This window comes from Palaemon carinicauda, chromosome 33 (assembly GCF_036898095.1).
Source record: "Palaemon carinicauda isolate YSFRI2023 chromosome 33, ASM3689809v2, whole genome shotgun sequence".
Lineage (NCBI taxonomy): Eukaryota > Metazoa > Arthropoda > Malacostraca > Decapoda > Palaemonidae > Palaemon > Palaemon carinicauda.
Genome location: NC_090757.1, coordinates 82,916,788 through 82,936,472, shown reverse-complemented (window position 1 = coordinate 82,936,472; position 19,685 = coordinate 82,916,788).

The following is a 19,685-nucleotide window of genomic DNA, read 5'->3' as shown; positions in this document are numbered from 1 at the left end:
GTAATTTTTAACTATCCAAAGTGATTCCCTTTCACTTAAATACAGCGATTTGGATATTTTTCTGGATCTCTACAGATTTCAAGCTTTCTTACGACACCAAACTCAATATGGCTGAGCAAGAGGAACAGCTAATTGATTTAATGGATCAGACAGAGGATCAGACGGAGGATCAGGCAGAGGATCAAACGGAGGGTCTGACGACGGACGAAGTACCTTTGCACCTCCCCACCGCTGATGAAGATACCAGCACTCTCCCTCCTCCCCTGACTCCCAATAGGTCAGGAGACCACAATAATGATATACTTCATCTCATCCATTTTCTACAGACTTCCAGCCTGCAAGAACAAGACCGGCGATGACAAGAGGAGCAGACCTTCAGACTACAGATGGAACAATTAAGACAGGAAGACAACCAGCGGTTCATGTCCCTTTTCTCCTTGCTATCAGGACAGATTGCGGCATTGCAACCCCAGCAACCTAACCCCATAATTGCACCTCCTGTTACACCTGTTCCCCCAACCCTGACTCCTCAGTGCACACACCTACGACTTCTAGCAAGCCTACAGTCCATCCTCCACCTCTCTTGCAACAAGATGCAACGTATCAAGTGTTTCGCCAATGGAGACTGTGTTTTGAGGATTATGCAGCATTAGTTGGACTTGATAGATTACATCAAACTTCCCAGCTGATTCACCTGAGAACCTGCATCTCCCTAGACGTCCAGCGCCTGCTTACGCATACACTGGGCATCCCTCCCAACGCATCACTTTCCCTTACAGAGGTGTTGGATACACTGCAGAAGCACTTTCGCAGCCTTAGAAATGAAGCCTTACGACGCTGTGAATTGTTGTCCTGGAAACAAGCTGTCGGAGAATCATTTGCAGACTACTACGCACGCCTCAAGGATCTCGCTGATGAAGTGGACTTATGCACTGGCAACCCCACCTCTTGCACTGAACGGCAATTGCAGATGGTAATTTTGATGGGTGTGAGAGACGAAGAGTTAATACAACGCCTTATCCCCCTCCAACCCTCATCTACCCTCGCAGAGTTTGTGACATGCTGCCGCTCCTACGAATCTACACGTGCAGCTGCATCAGCCATTGCATCTTCCCTAGCCAAGTCAACGCAGTATCTACGTACAATAAAAAACCAGCGTCTACAGAAGAGGACTTCTCATCTATCTCCTGATCAACATTCTCACCAGTCTCATAACAGTGACCCTTGTCAATATTGCTCTCGCAAACACGATTCTGGACAATGCCCAGCCACTTGTGCATCGTGCAATAACTGTGGACGAACAGGTCATTGGCCCCGCACTCAGAAATGCCCTGCTAAGGAAGCTCAGTGCAATAACTGCAAGAAACAGGGACATTTTGAGAAGATGTGCATGTCTACCAAGAAAAGTCAGACTGGATATACAGCTTCACCTCCTACTACTAAGTCAAACACCAGCTGCCGTTTCGTGGGTGATAACTCAGGTAGTGAGTCCCCCACACCAGTCACTGTCTCTCTGTCATTTGGCGATATATCATCACATATCCAGCTAATCCCCGATACAGGAGCAGACATCACAGTGATTGGCACCATACATTTGGATGCACTTTTCATACCTCGGACAAGCCTTGAACCTCCACCCATGACAGACGTTGTGACAGCAGATGGATCCCCCATGACACCGGCTGTAGGATACTTCCAGGCAAAACTTCGTCTTGGCAACAAGTCTTGCTCAGCAACCATACATGTTCATGAGGATATCCAGACTCCCCTCCTCTCTCGTGAACATTGCCGAGCCCTTGCCATAGTGTCACCGGACTTCCCAAAGCCTATCCTCAAGGTAACACATGTCAACAGATGCGCTCAGTTTCCTGCCTCCGCCATGACGTCACCTGCAGCTATTAAGGACTATTTTCTTCGGCACTTCAGCGACGTCCTCATATCCAAGAAGGATCTACAAACCCAGCCACTAAAGAAAATGGCAGGCTCTCCAATGAGGATTCACCTGAAACCTGGCGCTACACCCTTCGCTGTCCATACGCCCAGGCCCATTCCGTTTTCTCTCAGAGATCAAGTGAAAGAAGAACTTGACTCCTTGGTGCAACAAGGAATCATCAGACCAGCAGGCGACAAACCCTCTAAATGGTGCCATCCCATGGTCTTGGTACCCAAGGACAAAGGTGTGCGCATCACTGTGGATCACACCCATCTAAATTCTCAAGTAGCCCGCCCTACACACCCATAACCAACGCCCCATGATGCTGTCCGCAATATCTCTCCTACTGCGAAGTACTTCACCACAGCGGATGCCCTGCATGGCCATTGGCAAATGGAGTTGGCAGAAGAGGACAGCCACCTGACAACATTTATAACTCCGTATGGAAGTTTCCAGCACTGTCGTGGCCCAATGGGATTTGCAGCAACAGGTGATGCATACTGCCTCCATGGAAATATGGCACTACAAGGTGTTCCCAACTGTGTGAAAGTTGTAGATGATATCCTCCTTTCCGACGAGGATCTCCCTTCCCACCTACAACACGTGCACCAGATGCTGACCAGGTGCCATCAATATGGCATAACCCTCAACAAGGACAAGTTCACTGTAGCCGCCACCAAAGTTAACATTTGCGGTTATGTCTTATCATCCAATGGTATTGAAGCTACCCATGACAAGGTATCAGCTATACGGGACTTTCCTACACCATCTAACGTGACAGATGTCAGGTCGATTATGGGTCTTGTCAATCAACTTGCCGACTTCACTCCAGACATCGCAGCAGCAGCACAGCCCCTACGCCCACTTATGAGCCCCAAACGCTCATTCGTCTGGACGCCTGACCATGAGCGAGCATTTAAGAAAGACAAGACAGCTCTGACTTCACCTCCTGTCCTAGCACCCTTCAATCCTGCCTCGCCTGTAGTTTTACAAACAGATGCCTTACGCCTATATGGTCTTGGTTATGCCCTACTTTAAGATAACGGCCAAGGTCAGATGCGTCTCATCCAGTGTGGCTCTCGTTTCCTTACGGATACTGAGACTCGTTACGCCACCATAGAGCTGGAGCTACTTGCAGTCACTTGGGCTATAGCTAAGTGCCGCCTCTACTTGTCTGGACTTCAGCATTTCACCTTAATGACTGATCATCGTCCCTTGATACCGATTCTCAATCACTACACTCTGGATGCTATTGAGAATCCACGCCTTCAACGTCTCAAGATGAAAGTGGCCCCCTACATCTTCACTGCAGTATGGCGCGCAGGAAAACAACTTTGCATACCAGACGCCCTGTCTCGCTCCCCAACCAGTCGCCCCACACCTGAAGATGAAGAAGAATGCACTACTTCGACTGCACATGTCAGGCGTATCGTTGCCAGCACCGCCACTTCTACTGACGACCAGGCAACAGGACCCATCATCGAAGAGGATAAGTCTTTACAAGAAATCCGCATGGCCGCATCTCAGGATCAAGATTACAGTCGTCTCGTTCACTACGTATCCAATGGCTTCCCCACCAACCGCTATGATCTCCACGCTTCCGACCTCCCGTATTGGAAGCTGCGGGACAACCTTTACGCGGATGGAGAGTTGGTATTGTACGGACCCCGGATCGTCATCCCTGCAGCCCTCCGTCGACGCACCTTGGATCGACTCCACGATAGCCACCGAGGGATTGAAGCTACTCGACGTCGTGCAATGCAGACAGTATTCTGGCCAGGCATCAATGCAGATATTAAGAGTAAAGTAGAAAGCTGTGAGGCCTGCCAACAGCTTCTCCCTAGTCAGCAACAGGAACCTTACATGTGTGACGACCACCCATCCCGGCCCTTTGAAAGCGTGTCGGCTGACTTCTTCCACATAGCAGGGAAATCCTTCCTTGTTATTGCAGATAGACTTTCAGGCTAGCCCGTGGTTGTTCCCTGTGGACGTGACATAACTACAGCCAGAGTTACAAGAATGTTCTGTGTTTTCTTCCGCGAGGTTGGTGTTCCACTCCGCTTACGAACTGATGGAGGACCCCCATTTTCCAGCCACGACTTCAAGCAATTTGCTGACAGCTGGGGAGTTCATCACATCATCACATCTCCACATTACCATCAGTCTAATTTACACGCAGAAGCTGCCGTGAAAGCTGTAAAACACCTCATCCTCAAGACCGCCCCATCCGGGAACCTAGATTGTGAAGCCTTTGATAGAGGACTGATGGAGCTTCGGAATACACCGAACCCTGCTGGACGCTCCCCTGCGCAGATTCTCTATGGCCATCCTCTCCGCACTTGTGTTCCAGCCCACCCCAGATCATTCAAAGAGGAGTGGCAAACCAAGACCGAAGATTACGACCGCCGCACTGCTGCCCAAACCAACCAGGCTGTGAGCCTTTACAACTCTCATACCCACCATCTACCCAAGCTCACCATCGGCCAACGAGTGAGGATACAGGATGCAACGACACTTTGATGGAACAAGATTGGTACCGTGATGGGCCGCGGAATGGCCAGAAGGTATGAAGTACACCTTCCAAGTGGTCGTGTATGGTTTCGAAACCGACGACATTTACGCCCAGTGGCTAATATAAGTGATGACACCTCTCCCCAAGACCCTGTGTCCCCTTGTTCTGGCCAGGAAAGAGAGCCATCATCCGAACCCTCCAATATCCCTCGTCATTCACCTCGACTAGCTCAGAGAAATTACTGTTCCGCCCGAGACACTGCTACGAGCGTAAAGGGGGAGGGAGGTGTATAGATATCTAATATTATGCCATATATTATTTACATTACGTACAGTTATGAACATTACATTTGCTTTATTATTATTTCGTAGAAGAATGATATTTATTTCCATTTATCTTTTCCCATTACATATACTGTAAGACCACTTTTTCATTATGCATCGTGGCAACAATGTAATTAGATGTGTCAACACTGCTTTTCTTTCCGCCATGTGCATATAATAGTCAGTCATTGTTCAGTGGTCACTGTATCGACAAGCATGGGCCTGCTTCCCACTGCTTGTCACATTTATGTCCGTTTATCTTCATTATACAAGATTTTAAAGAACCTACTGGTTTAAATTGTCACCCTCCATTACATTTATCACATGGATGTATGTGGCAGTATCACACACAGCAGATACTCTGGCAATGGAGACAACATGTTGGCCAGCAGACTGTTATGATGTTATACTGATATAAAGCAATGTCTTATTGAGAAAGAGATCATGCCAGTTGCAAGGAAAGGTGGTAAGAAAAAAAAATTGAGTGGAGGAGTAAGTTTACCAACAAGTATAGACAGGGATTACAATAGCCTATAAGTATGTTCGCAGGTTAGTAAACCTGTTTCTATCTGGCTATTTGTTTGATGATAATCACCCATTGGTAGATGTAGTGATGGGGATACAAAGAATTATAGACAGTTTGACAGAAGAAAATATGAAGAAGAATATCCCTCCCGATTCTGGACAGGTAGCAACCATGAGATCAATGTATGCAAGAATGCATGGTCACTAACCCTTAATCTAGGGGACAGGATAGTGAAGTTAGCAGGGGAGGATTCTCACCAGGTATTGGTAGTATGGAGGAGAAGGGTACTAATGAGTGAAGTGCCCCACCCAGGGATCTCCCCGCTGTTATGCATGTCAAGCTTACGGTCAACAATTTCAGTATTGCCCGACAAAAACCATGAGAGCGGGTAATCTGTGGTACATTACCCTACACCCAATATCCAAGGAAGAGGAGACAGAGGAAGGTTGAGATAAGGAAGACCAATGACCCCACATGGAAGCAGCAGCAGTCGACAAAGCAGTGAGAGCGAGCAGCCCCAGTATGATGGTTAGGAGACAACTGGCATGCGAGCAGTGGCACCTCCTCGGTATCCCCAACCCCACCATCGCAGCACTAGAGAAGGCAGTAGGTTGTGATGGTATTGCAAGCGAGGTAGTTAGCTAGTACCACCCATCTTGGGATCCAATTTGGCGGTTAGGACTCCTAGCAATAAGGATAGATCTGCCATATATGTCAATTTGAGTCTTGATCGACCCAGAAGCACGCTTTTTGTTACTTAAACCAGGAAGTTTCTTTAACCCGCTACAGTCAGTGAGTCTCATTATTCTCAACACGCCAGGAGGAAATAAACTGCAGGAAGACATACAACATCAGTCAGCTTTCAGTTAGGATCTGTGACATTGGATCTTGAATTTTTAATCTTACCTACCTTATGTATTCGAGGTAGCTAGGGTATACTTGGTCTTGGCTTTATTATGAATAACCAAATATTGATTTGTGAGGAAAGAGACAAAGTAAAAGTTATGTAAGGAGGGTGCATTCTGCCAATAGAAGTTTATGGAAGAGTAAGTGCCAATGCACGAGCTGAGAGGCAAGTGGGGAAGGTAATAGCGGTATCTGAAAAAAGGGAATTAGTGGCCTCCCAAGTGCTTACGTGTACTGTAAATAGTGACCTTGTGTCAGCCTCTCACATGGGGAACCAAGGTCATTGATAACCGACATGAAAAACGGGCCCACATAGTCTTAGAGGGCTTGCCAGAAATGAAAGGGAACAAAGTGGAAATTTCAATAATTAACTTAGAAAATAAACACTTCTTTCATGAAGGGATTTTATGCATGGATTGGAGGTATGCAAAATTACCGATGACAGAATCTTGGGAGCCACAATTTTAGTTCACACAAACGATCATACTCAGAACTTGATTATGCAAGTCCAAAAACAATGTTTGCTGGAATATTAAACTTTAGTAAGTAACATTGTTAATATTTATCACGATGTAATTGCAATCGGAGACGAGCCGCAGAGGAAGATTGATTGATTTCCCTTTAGCATTGAAATGGGGCAGCAAAGCCGATCAGTCCAAGGCCTTGTAAGGTACCTGTTCACTTTCAAGGAGAGATAGTAAGGGGAATTAGTAAATTAAGGAAACAAGGCATTATCAAGGAGAGTGAATTCCCCTGGGCCTCTCGAATTGTAGCAGTTAGGAATAAGGGTTGCTCGGTAAGATTGTGTATCGAACATAGGAAGTTGAATGCAGTCAGTAAGGGGAATGTATTTCCATTACCCTCGATCGAAGAATTACTCGTATACGTATGGGAAAGTAAATATTTTACAGCCATTAATTTAAAATCGGGATACTATCAAATACTCATTCAGGAAGACAGCAAATGCAAAACGACATTTGTTGCCAATGAATATCTATTTCAGAAGAATCTTCTTCCTATCAGGCTTAAAAATTCTTTTAGTCATTTTTCTAGACAAATTATAGCAATATTACCTACTTCAATTGGTTATAATATTCTTGTTTATCTAGGCAAAATCATTTACAGAGTAACCGGCAGGAGCGCATAATAGTAATATTCGTAAAGTCTTGGAAGCATTGCGCCGTAATGGTATGAAAATGAATGTATCAAAGTACAAATTTTTCTGTAACCAGGTCTAATCTTTAGGTCATGTATTAATGCAAGAAGGTATCCATTCCTGCCCCAGTAAGGAAAAAGTTATCAAAGATTTTCCCCGGCCGCACACCCATAAGGAAGTAGCTGGGTTACTTGGCCTCACAAGGTTTTACTGTAAATTGATAAGAAGTTTTGGAAAAATAGAGAGACCTTTAGATGCTTTTAAGAAACAAAACGTAATAAATTAGTGAGTAGAAGAAGAAAAGGCTTTTGATCAATTAAATACTGCCTTAACTAGTGATGAGTTACTAGCATATCCTAGATTTGATCGTCCGTTTTTGGTGACAACAGATGCAAGTAGCGGGGTTAGTGGCGGTGTGATTTCTCGAGACAAAGAGGTAAGGGAGTAACCCTTTTTTTTTGCTTCTAGCGTGTTTTAAGGAAAAAAAAAAAAGAATTATAGTACTTTAGATCGAGAGGTATTGGCCCTCCTTTGGGTTCTGCAGATGTATCAGTTCTTTTTATTAGGTCATCCAATGGGGTACTAGTGGAAGTAATCCCCTAGGTGGCTCTGTGGTGAAGGGTGACAGTCGACTATTAGCGCACTATCAGAGGCGTAGGAACGCTTTTTTCGGGTGGGTGGAAGGGGTTGGGGGGTATAAAGTTTTAAAAGGCACTGAAAGTGGGGGGTCTTGGGGCCTAAGCCAGATTTTTTTTTTCTTCTAAAAAAAAAAAAAAAAAAAAAAAAAAAAAAAAAAAAAAAAAAAAAAAAAAAAAAACCGCTCACCTGACAACAGTCTGTAGCAGCAACCAAATCATATTTCATGGAAGGTTTTTGTGACCAATTTCATTTTGTACACAATAAGTTAGAGCTATCAATTTTCTAAGTCTTCAATGTTTTTACTTATGAATAGTTATGAATTATATCTATCATTTGTGTTTTAATTCCAATGTTATCTTTAATTTTTTACTGTTTTTTTTATCATTAATTTCGTGTACTTTCTGATTTACAGAAGACAATTTTAATTGATAATCATGTTATCTGTCTTCGGTTTTAAACTATGATGATATGATATGAAGATGAAAATCTCACAAACAGAGAAGTACTTCATACTTAATACAAAAATGATTATGTAAAATTAAGGTTTTTAATATATATATATATATATATATATATATATATATATATATATATATATATATATATATATATATATATATATATATATATATATATATATATTAAATTTTGCACATTTTTACGTGTTTTTCATATTCAAATAAGCCATATATATTTTGATATATTAATGTCTGGATTCTCTTAACGACCTCGGGATCAGAGCCCCAGGCGAAATCTCACAAAGACAAGAGCTTGGCTCCGGCCGGGAATCGAACCCTGGTCGGCAAGCTTATATAGACAGTGACTAACCCATTCGGCCACGAAGGAAGATAAAAGTCAATGACAATTCTACTGTACTTATACCTGTCGAATTCAGGTATTTTGTACTTAGAATTGAAATCAACCCATCTTCACCATCGTAGCTAATTGGTAGTTTGTTACTTGGCATTCAATTAATGATAAATTTTGCACATTTTTACGTGTTTTTCATATTCAAATAAGCCATATATATTTTGATATATTAATGTCTGGATTCTCTTAACGACCTCGGGATCAGAGCCCCAGGCGAAATCTCACAAAGACAAGAGCTTGGCTCCGGCCGGGAATCGAACCCTGGTCGGCAAGCTTATATAGACAGTGACTAACCCATTCGGCCACGAAGGAAGATAAAAGTCAATGACAATTCTACTGTACTTATACCTGTCAAATTCAGGTATTTTGTACTTAGAATTGAAATCAACCCATCTTCACCATCGTAGCTAATTGGTAGTTTGTTACTTGGCATTCAATTAATGATAAATTTTGCACATTTTTACGTGTTTTTCATATTCAAATAAGCCATATATATTTTGATATATTAATGTCTGGATTCTCTTAACGACCTCGGGATCAGAGCCCCAGGCGAAATCTCACAAAGACAAGAGCTTGGCTCCGGCCGGGAATCGAATCCTGGTCGGCAAGCTTATATAGACAGTGACTAACCCATTCGGCCACGAAGGAAGATAAAAGTCAATGACAATTCTACTGTACTTATACCTGTCAAATTCAGGTATTTTGTACTTAGAATTGAAATCAACCCATCTTCACCATCGTAGCTAATTGGTAGTTTGTTACTTGGCATTCAATTAATGATAAATTTTGCACATTTTTACGTGTTTTTCATATTCAAATAAGCCATATATATTTTGATATATTAATATCTGGATTCTCTTAACGACCTCGGGATCAGAGCCCCAGGCGAAATCTCACAAAGACAAGAGCTTGGCTCCGGCCGGGAATCGAACCCTGGTCGGCAAGCTTATATAGACAGTGACTAACCCATTCGGCCACGAAGGAAGATAAAAGTCAATGACAATTCTACTGTACTTATACCTGTCGAATTCAGGTATTTTGTACTTAGAATTGAAATCAACCCATCTTCACCTTCGTAGCTAATTGGTAGTTTGTTACTTGGCATTCAATTAATGATAAATTTTGCAATTTTTACGTGTTTTTCATATTCAAATAAGCCATATATATTTTGATATATTAATGTCTGGATTCTCTTAACGACCTCGGGATCAGAGCCCCAGGCGAAATCTCACAAAGACAAGAGCTTGTCTATATAAGCTTGCCGACCAGGGTTCGATTCCCGGCCGGAGCCAAGCTCTTGTCTTTGTGGGATTTCGCCTGGGGCTCTGATCCCGAGGTCGTTAAGAGAATCCAGACATTAATATATCAAAATATATATGGCTTATTTGAATATAAAAACACGTAAAAATGTGCAAAATTTATCATTAATTGAATGCCAAGTAACAAACTACCAATTAGCTACGATGGTGAAGATGGGTTGATTTCAATTCTAAGTACAAAATACCTGAATTCGACAGGTATAAGTACAGTAGAATTGTCATTGACTTTTATCTTCCTTCGTGGCCGAATGGGTTAGTCACTGTCTATATAAGCTTGCCGACCAGGGTTCGATTCCCGGCCGGAGCCAAGCTCTTGTCTTTGTGAGATTTCGCCTGGGGCTCTGATCCCGAGGTCGTTAAGAGAATCCAGACATTAATATATCAAAATATATATGGCTTATTTGAATATGAAAAACACGTAAAAATGTGCAAAATTTATCATTAATTGAATGCCAAGTAACAAACTACCAATTAGCTACGATGGTGAAGATGGGTTGATTTCAATTCTAAGTACAAAATACCTGAATTTGACAGGTATAAGTACAGTAGAATTGTCATTGACTTTTATCTTCCTTCGTGGCCGAATGGGTTAGTCACTGTCTATATAAGCTTGCCGACCAGGGTTCGATTCCCGGCCGGAGCCAAGCTCTTGTCTTTGTGAGATTTCGCCTGGGGCTCTGATCCCGAGGTCGTTAAGAGAATCCAGACATATATCAAAATATATATGGCTTATTTGAATATATATATATATATATATATATATATATATATATATATATATATATATATATATATATATATATATATATATATATATATATATATATATATATATATATATATATGAAGAGGATAAACAATATAGGTGACAACATATTTACGTGGAGTACTCCTCTGTTAACTGGAAAATCATTTGACCAGACTCCACTAATATTAACAACGTACTCACTTTGCTTATGTACAGACTTAGACAAATTTACATATTCTAGAGGAGCTCAATAATAAGGTAGGACGCTCCCCAAAATTGGCTAGTGCACACTATCAAAGGCTTTTTCTTAGTCCACAAATACCATCCAAAGTGGATTTCTTTATCCTACATTGTACATATTGCTGTACATGTCTTGAAATGAAAATTTGGTCCGTACAACTTCTATCTTTTCTAAATCCTGCCAGTTCATCTCCGCTTTTCATCACTCTTTCTCTATAGTCTTTTTAGAATAAGCATACTATAAATTTTCATGACAACTGACATAAGTGTGATACCTCTGCACTTATTACGATTAGTCAGACTGCAAGCTCCCATTCATCACGTTTTGCCTCTTCATGCCACATTTTACAAAATAATCTTATAAGTATTCTGGGGGTTACCTCATATTCGGCCAATATCATCTCAGGAGTTATTCCATTATATCCTGGGGCTTGCCACCTCTTTAGTTTTTTAATGATAGCTTCGATTTTAAACACACTAATTTCAATTATGGGCACATCAAGGTCTTCTTCACCTTCAGATCCTCATGAATTTTGTAATACCTACAACAGTTGGAGATGGTGGAGAAGGATTGGACTGGATTGGTAACAGGATATTAGCTGTCCCTGAGTAGGCTGATAATGCTGTCCTTATTAACATAACACCACATGACTTGCAAGGCTTGCTTACCAGAATGCATGGACTATTACATGAGGCTAGACTAAAGATTAATAGACGAAAGACAGATATGATGAAAACGGAATATTCAATGGAAAATGAAATATCATTAGAAGAAAGGATAATGAGGTGGAATCATTTGAATATTTAAGATCTATGATCTCTAATACAGGATCTTAAGAATTTGAGTTTATTGAAAGATTGAATAAAGCAAGTCAGACAATGGTTGAGTTACGTAAAATTTGGAAATCAAATCGCAAGAAATTACATATAAAAATCAGGTATATATAAATCAGGTTTGTAATGTCGGTGTTACTGTATGGACATAATTCATAATATGACGATGAAACAATAACCAATGGATTTTATAGATTTGAGAACAAAGCTCTCAGAAGAATATTGGGAGTTGAATGGTAGGACACGACTAGAAATGAAACTATAAAAGAAATTACTCATATCATATGTGGATTAGATCATGGTGAGTGGAGAAGGTTAGGGCATGCTCTTTACACTCCCCAAGAGAGATTAGTTCACCAAACTTTCCACTTGGCTCTACAAGGCACTCGAAGAGTTGGAACACCAAGGCCTACTTCAAGAAGCGTGAAGTACGAGTTGATGAATGGAGAAGTATTGATTTAAAAGCTCAAGATGGAGATGACTAGCAAAATTTAACCGAGGCCCTTAGCGTCAATAGGCGTAGGAGGAGACGATGATAATGTTGATGATGATGGATATATATATATATATATATATATATATATATATATATATATATATATATATATATATATATATATATATATATATATATATATATATATATATATATATATATCACTAACACTCGTGATTTTAATAAATGTAAATATCAATCACAATGGCATTTAATACTGAATTCTACCTTGGGAATATATATCCTCTGGAATTCATTTGTGGCAATAACTTCTGGCTAGGCAGAGATTCGAACTTGTACTTTGCATATATAAGTATATATACATATATATATACATATATATATATATATATATATATATATATATATATATATATATATATATATATATACATATATATATATATATATATATATATATATATATATATATATACGTATATATATATATATATATATATATATATATATATATATATATATATATATATATATACACTTATATACATACACACACACACACACACACACACACACATATATATATATATATATATATATATATATATATAAATTACACACACATATATATATATATATATATATATATATATATATATATATATATATATATATATATATATATATATATATATACATACATATATACTGTGCTAAAATCTTGTTGAAACTAAGACATTTTTTTGTGGGGGAAACTTGAAATAGCATTATTATTATTATTATTATTATTATTATTAGCTAAGTTACAACGCTAATTGGAAAAGCTGGATACTATAAGCCCAAGGGCTTCAATTCGCAAAAATAGCCTAGTGAGTTAAAGAAACAAGGAAATAGAAAACTACAAGAGAAGTAATGAACAACCAAAATGAAATATTTTAAGAAGAGCAACAACTTCAGATTAGATCTCTTATATATAAAATACAAAAACGTCAAAAAGCACGGAAGAAAAAGACTTGGTGAAATGATAGGCGAATATTTTACTTTGCAACGTGAAGCAGAAGCATTATTTTATCCTTTGTTGACATGTGTTTACATATCTTAGAAACATGTCATAGGCTTAGATGTGTATGTAGTGTTGTTGGTTGACTAAAAGTTCATGATCATAAAACCATACAGCATAATTTTTGTGACATCATCCCTGTTAAACGTATCCTTCCTTTCGGGTTCTCCCCACATTTTGACCAATGCGTACTTTGAAAGTTATGTGTATTATCCATCAGTTCTCAAAACGTTTTTGTTGCAATTTAGTTATACGAGAGTTCAACATCCTAATTCTATCAAGCAGGAGCCACTGCCAGAGTTTCACATGACATTATATTGGACTACAACTTTTGTGGACATTCATGGAGATGATCTTCAAAACTTCTTAATTTTAACTAAATGCCCCATGCAGGACTTCTCGTCTTGTGAGAAATGTTATGACGATAAAATAGAGATGATATATGATCAAAGTTAAGTTAAATGCTCTATCAGTTGGCATATTGCTTCAACCACATACGTACTCATAAATTTTTATGGCAATCTAATTCATTTTAGAAAATTTAGTTATGTATCCATGGTGAGCATTTGCATTAATTAAAGAATATGGTAATTGAGTTTATTGTTTATTTTATCTCTGGAGATAAAAGACAAGAAAGCTTCCAATGTCTGATTGTGGTTTTCTTGTTAAGTACATTTGCTTTATTCGATTCTCCAAGGATCGGGGAGATATAAATACAGACGACGGTAATTTTTGCACTACTTTGCTAATATCTTTTATAGGTTAGTGACCGTAATATCTTTGCTTAACGTCAATATATCCGTTTTTAAAACGGTAAATGTCTGGCAACATTTATTCCAATATTTTTACTGCTCTCGCTCCCGATTATAGGGCATCCGCAAGGGCGACTCTACCCTTCTAACAGCAGCCCCCCCCCCCCCCCCCCCCCGCTGGGGCCCCTGTATCCCTTAGAGGATTTTTTTTTTTGCTTTTATGGCAGATTTTAACTGTGTACTTTGCTTTTTAAAATAAATGTGTGTTCCGATGTCTTATCGTTGACACGGGCTATACCTAAATTGATGAATACCTAACGAAATCTTTGGTGACTTTAAACGAAAATATTGAGCGAGACAGCCTAGGACATGCGAATTACCTGTTGATGAAAGTAAAAAAAAAAAAAAAGGGAAGGATTACTGACCAAAGAAAGTAATAGAGAATGAGAGAAATGAGAAAGATTTTTAGCTCCGGGATGAATTTTACTCAGACACTACAAAATCACTTGTTGCCTCTGATAACAAATGTTATTACGTTCGATAAGTATTCTTTGACGTCACTTACCTAGTAATCATATGAACATGATAAAAAGTTCTTAAATCTCATCTTTTCCTCCTGTGCAAATTGAACCCTCATTAGAATAGGTCCGCTCCACGTGCCATTGAGGGTAGCCTGTATTAGTAGTAATCGTATGGATGGATAGTCCACATTTCCAAAATATGAATACTATATCGATTCATTTATTCATCTGCAATCCTTCGATGAACGTCCTAAGGCATCAGTAAAAGGGGATTTCATGTGATAATTGTAGTTACTTTGGTAAAATAATGTGATGTTATGAAATATCACCAGAAAAAACATTCAGTTAGAAAAAATATGAGATCTCTACCTTCACCGAGGTATACTGTATATGTGCAACTAATAATAGTCATTAATCAATTGGGAATAAGCGTACACGTCACCATTTGTTGAACAATGGAATTTTAATGTTCCTTAAAGTTTGGTGAAATGTGGAGCTACTTATCAATGCTGTAGTTTTGTAATCTCAAATGGTTTTCCACCTGATATCTTGGAAGGTCAAGTTAACTATTAATAATATTACGCACAAACACACTTACATATATATATATATATATATATATATATATATATATATATATATATATATATATATATATATATATATATATATATATATATATATATATAACACTGGCGAGCTCCAAACTGACCTCTTTATTTTGACATAAATCTGTTATACATGAAAAATACACGAGCTCCGAGAATAATATGGAACTCCCAGACGGCAATGTATATAAACACTGAATATCCAAAGGTCTCTTACGTTACTCTCAAAACAAAACTGGTTGATTATTTATGTGAACTATTCAAAAACCAACCGCGTACTTCCGTTCTTAGTCAGGGATTACAAGCAAAGCACTGATAGAATATATTGGTGATCGAAATAATACACCCTTTACACAAATAAATATATTCTATAAAAATGTAACAATACGCGAATAAAATATTCTACTAATATTAGACCAGCTTTGTAAGAAGATATATATATATATATATATATATATATATATATATATATATATATATATATATATATATATATATATATATATATACTGTATATATACTGTATATATATATATATATATATATATATATATATATATATATATATATATATATATATATATATATATATATATACAGTATATATATATATATATATATATATATATATATATATATATATACAGTATATATATATATATATATATATATATATATATATATATATATATATATATATATATATATATATATATATATATATATATATATATAAATGCCAATAACTATAACTATAATTTATATGATTAACGATGCTGTGTTATAACGCAGTCAATGAGAAATAAAAATCATCTTAAAATAAATCTGTACCTTATGGTAATATTTATATGGAGATATAATGATTGTAACTTTTTTGTTTTATATTACACTTTATTAAAATTATACGGAAGAAAATTATTATTATTTTTCCATAGGCTCAAATGGTAACTTGCCTGAAACTTTAGATTTCTTAAAAAGGGAAATTATCGTCTTCTTGTTAAAGCTTTGCCGTTAAACCCATGAGTTCTTAGCAAAACTCTCAGCGGCCAAGTGCTCTATCATAACAATGATTTTTCATATTGATTTAATTTGTGTTATCTGATTATAATTAGTATAATATCAACAATCTAATAATTTCTTCTTTTTTTTTACTTGGAACCTGTGTATATTTTCTTATTTTTTGTTGTTTCTGTCTGTTAGGTGTTTCGATAGAAATAATTGTATCGATTACATCAAAAATATTAGTGATTGATTTGACTCTTATCAGTGGTATGATCTTGCTATCATTGTTGATTATTTGTATATTAGATTAAAAAGTTAGAGGGATTTTTTAATGAAATGCGTTATTCTTATCAATCATATTTCGACAGTTGGTTACATATTTTTCTTTTTATTTTGGTATTGACACATAGAGTAATCATCTTTAATTCAATTACGTTTTCTTTTATAATTGCAACACAGTCTGAACTGACAGGACTTAAGCCCTATTCTAGATAAAACAATATCCTGAACATAAGGCTTTGCAAGTTTCACATTAGATAGATTATCATTGTTTCAATACCAGGTAATTAGAATTATTCATGATACAGTAATTCCCTTCGTCAGTTTTCTCTTACTAAAGACGAAGAAGCCAAAGAGACTGGTCCAATCTTCTATTTTAAGAGTATATTTGATATTTCCCTGTCATATAACTAGGCTGGAAACATTGTAATGCCTGGTTCATTAAATACTATACTTTCTTATATAAGTAAATGTTACCAGGATTCTTACGTAAATTGTTTTTCTTATAGGCCTATAATAAAATGAGGTTATATGAAGGTTGTTACTTGGAATAGTTCAACGGTAATATAGAGTAAGTCATACGGAATGATTTGCTGAAAAGTGAATATTGATATCTTGTCTTATCGAACAGATAGTTTGAAGAGGAGTATTGGGATATTTGATTTGTTTCAACTCGCATTTCATATTGTTAGCCACATGGATTTAAATTCCAATGTATCTCTCTAATCGAAAATATCTTTCTAAAGTAAATTTAATTTCCTATTGAACATATTATAAATTACTTGATAATTAATATCTTGGCATTTACCTTGTAACCGTTTTGATTATGAATAACGTAATTTTAAATTTCTCTTCAATTACCGGCAAAGCTATCAGGTCGAACAAGAACGAGGAAGGCTCATTGATGACCGTGTAGGTAATCAAACAATGGTCATCATTTTCCAATTATAATGAATAGTAATATCATTAGCACTATCGGTATTGTTCTATGTGGAAATATAGTTCACATGCGTCCACTATTGGATTATAGTCTACAGTATGTCAGATCATCCGATACATCGTCGTATGTGAGTGTTTACGAACTACTTGTTTCCACTCTTTCAATTTCATTTCTATCAGATTGTATTCCATTTAGATTTGAAAAGTTTTAATTAAAATAGATAATCTAGAGTCATCAGAAAATGTTACAAAGAAGTATCTAAGAATTAATGATAATTACACTTAGTGTCATACCCGAGTTAGTAGCAGGAATATTGGCATCATTTCTGAAATTTGTTATTAACCTTGATTGACTAAGTTATTGTTAAACTGGCAATACAACGCAAAAGGTTAAAATATTACACCTGCGTACGTGAAATTATTTTGAGGGAAGATAATTAGAAAAGTAATAATCAGATCACTCAGATTTAAGTGCAAGTTTCGCATTTCTTGTTGATGAAAGTCTTCATGGAATAAGTCAACGAACGTTATAAACTCTTACCTAAATTGGAGTGTCAAGACTACTTTCACAATTGTTGCAATCTAATGTATTCTACTCAAAGTTTCCGGTGTACTTTACACATTTATAGTCCGTAGATACTACGACATTATGATAAATCAAGAGCCAATAGTAGTATACTAACATTTTCCTTTGTGATAGTAAAATATTTCCTCCACGCAAATACTACATAGATATTTTTCATTATGTTTCGAGAAAATGAGTGTTTCTTCGGATGTTTGGGGTTGTGGTAGCATTTTGTAAACGGCCGTATCTAGCAATCTGTGAGTAAGATGATGGAGCCCTGTTCAAGCAAGTCCGATTGCTTCTAGTAGTGTGTGCAACCTCACAGTCCTTATGAGCTAGGGATGGGCGTTTAAGGGAGGCTACTATATATGTCTATCATTGCCTGGTCCTCTCTGGTTCTAGCTTGGGTGGAGATGGGTTTGGGTGCTGAGCATCTGTTTATATGGTAAATTTCTAGGACATCGTCCTGACCCTAGCCTTCGCCACTTATGAATAACCTTTAAACCTTTACACGTTGTTAATAACTCTCATAAGATGTTAGAGATCTTTAAAAACCTGTAAACTATTTTTCCTTTAAAATTACTTCATTTTATGAAACTGGTGTTTTACGTACAAAACACTGAGGTAGAAAATAGTACCAAAAAAAATTCTTTAAAATTATGCATATCTTTGATATAATGCAGTTGTTTGTGATTATCAAGTCATTCGCTCAACAAAAAATAGTGTTAAGATGTTTTGAAGGTTGTGGGGACTTGTTTACATGATTAGATAATCCAGTTAAGTAATAATGTTTCTGTTAATTTCACTAATTACCTTGATAAGATTTTATTATTAACCGAACACTACCGAAGTGCACTCACCATGAAGGGGTGAATCTGTTAAATGTGGCGGCACCAACTCCTTTCTTCCCTCGGTTTCTATAGCAGGAGGTCCTCCGGGAAAGGAAGACCGGGGCCTTCTAGTCACGTCGTGGTTGCGGTAGTTGGACAGCACACAGCGCCAACTCGTATGCACCATTGACAGAGGTCCTGCAGAGCACATAATGTAAAGGGCGAGTTTTAGGTCAGAAGTATGGCAAAAAACTTGTTATGATCATGTTCATTATAGTATCTTTAGGGCAAGGTGGGTAGAGTAGGGGCACGAACCCCCGCAGAGGAACTCCCGACCCCTCGCTGATCTGCTGAAGGCTGGTTCCTTTTGGCCATTATTGGGCATTATTTAGCTCGGCTCCCTCCCTTGAAAACGAGAATCATCCGGGGCTTTATTTTCCAAAGACATGACTTTGTGAAGTAGAATCATTTGTGAGAAATGGATTCTTAAAGACGCTGTTTCTTGTCAATTATACACTAAGCACCAAAGATGGCCCAATGACGTGGTATGTCAGAATTGAGATGGGAAAGGCATGTTTTTATTTTTTTTTTTTTTCTCCCAACGTGGTATCAGCATTTAGGTATTTAAACTCTATTTGATTGGCACTTTGAGGTAGCTAAAGGGAT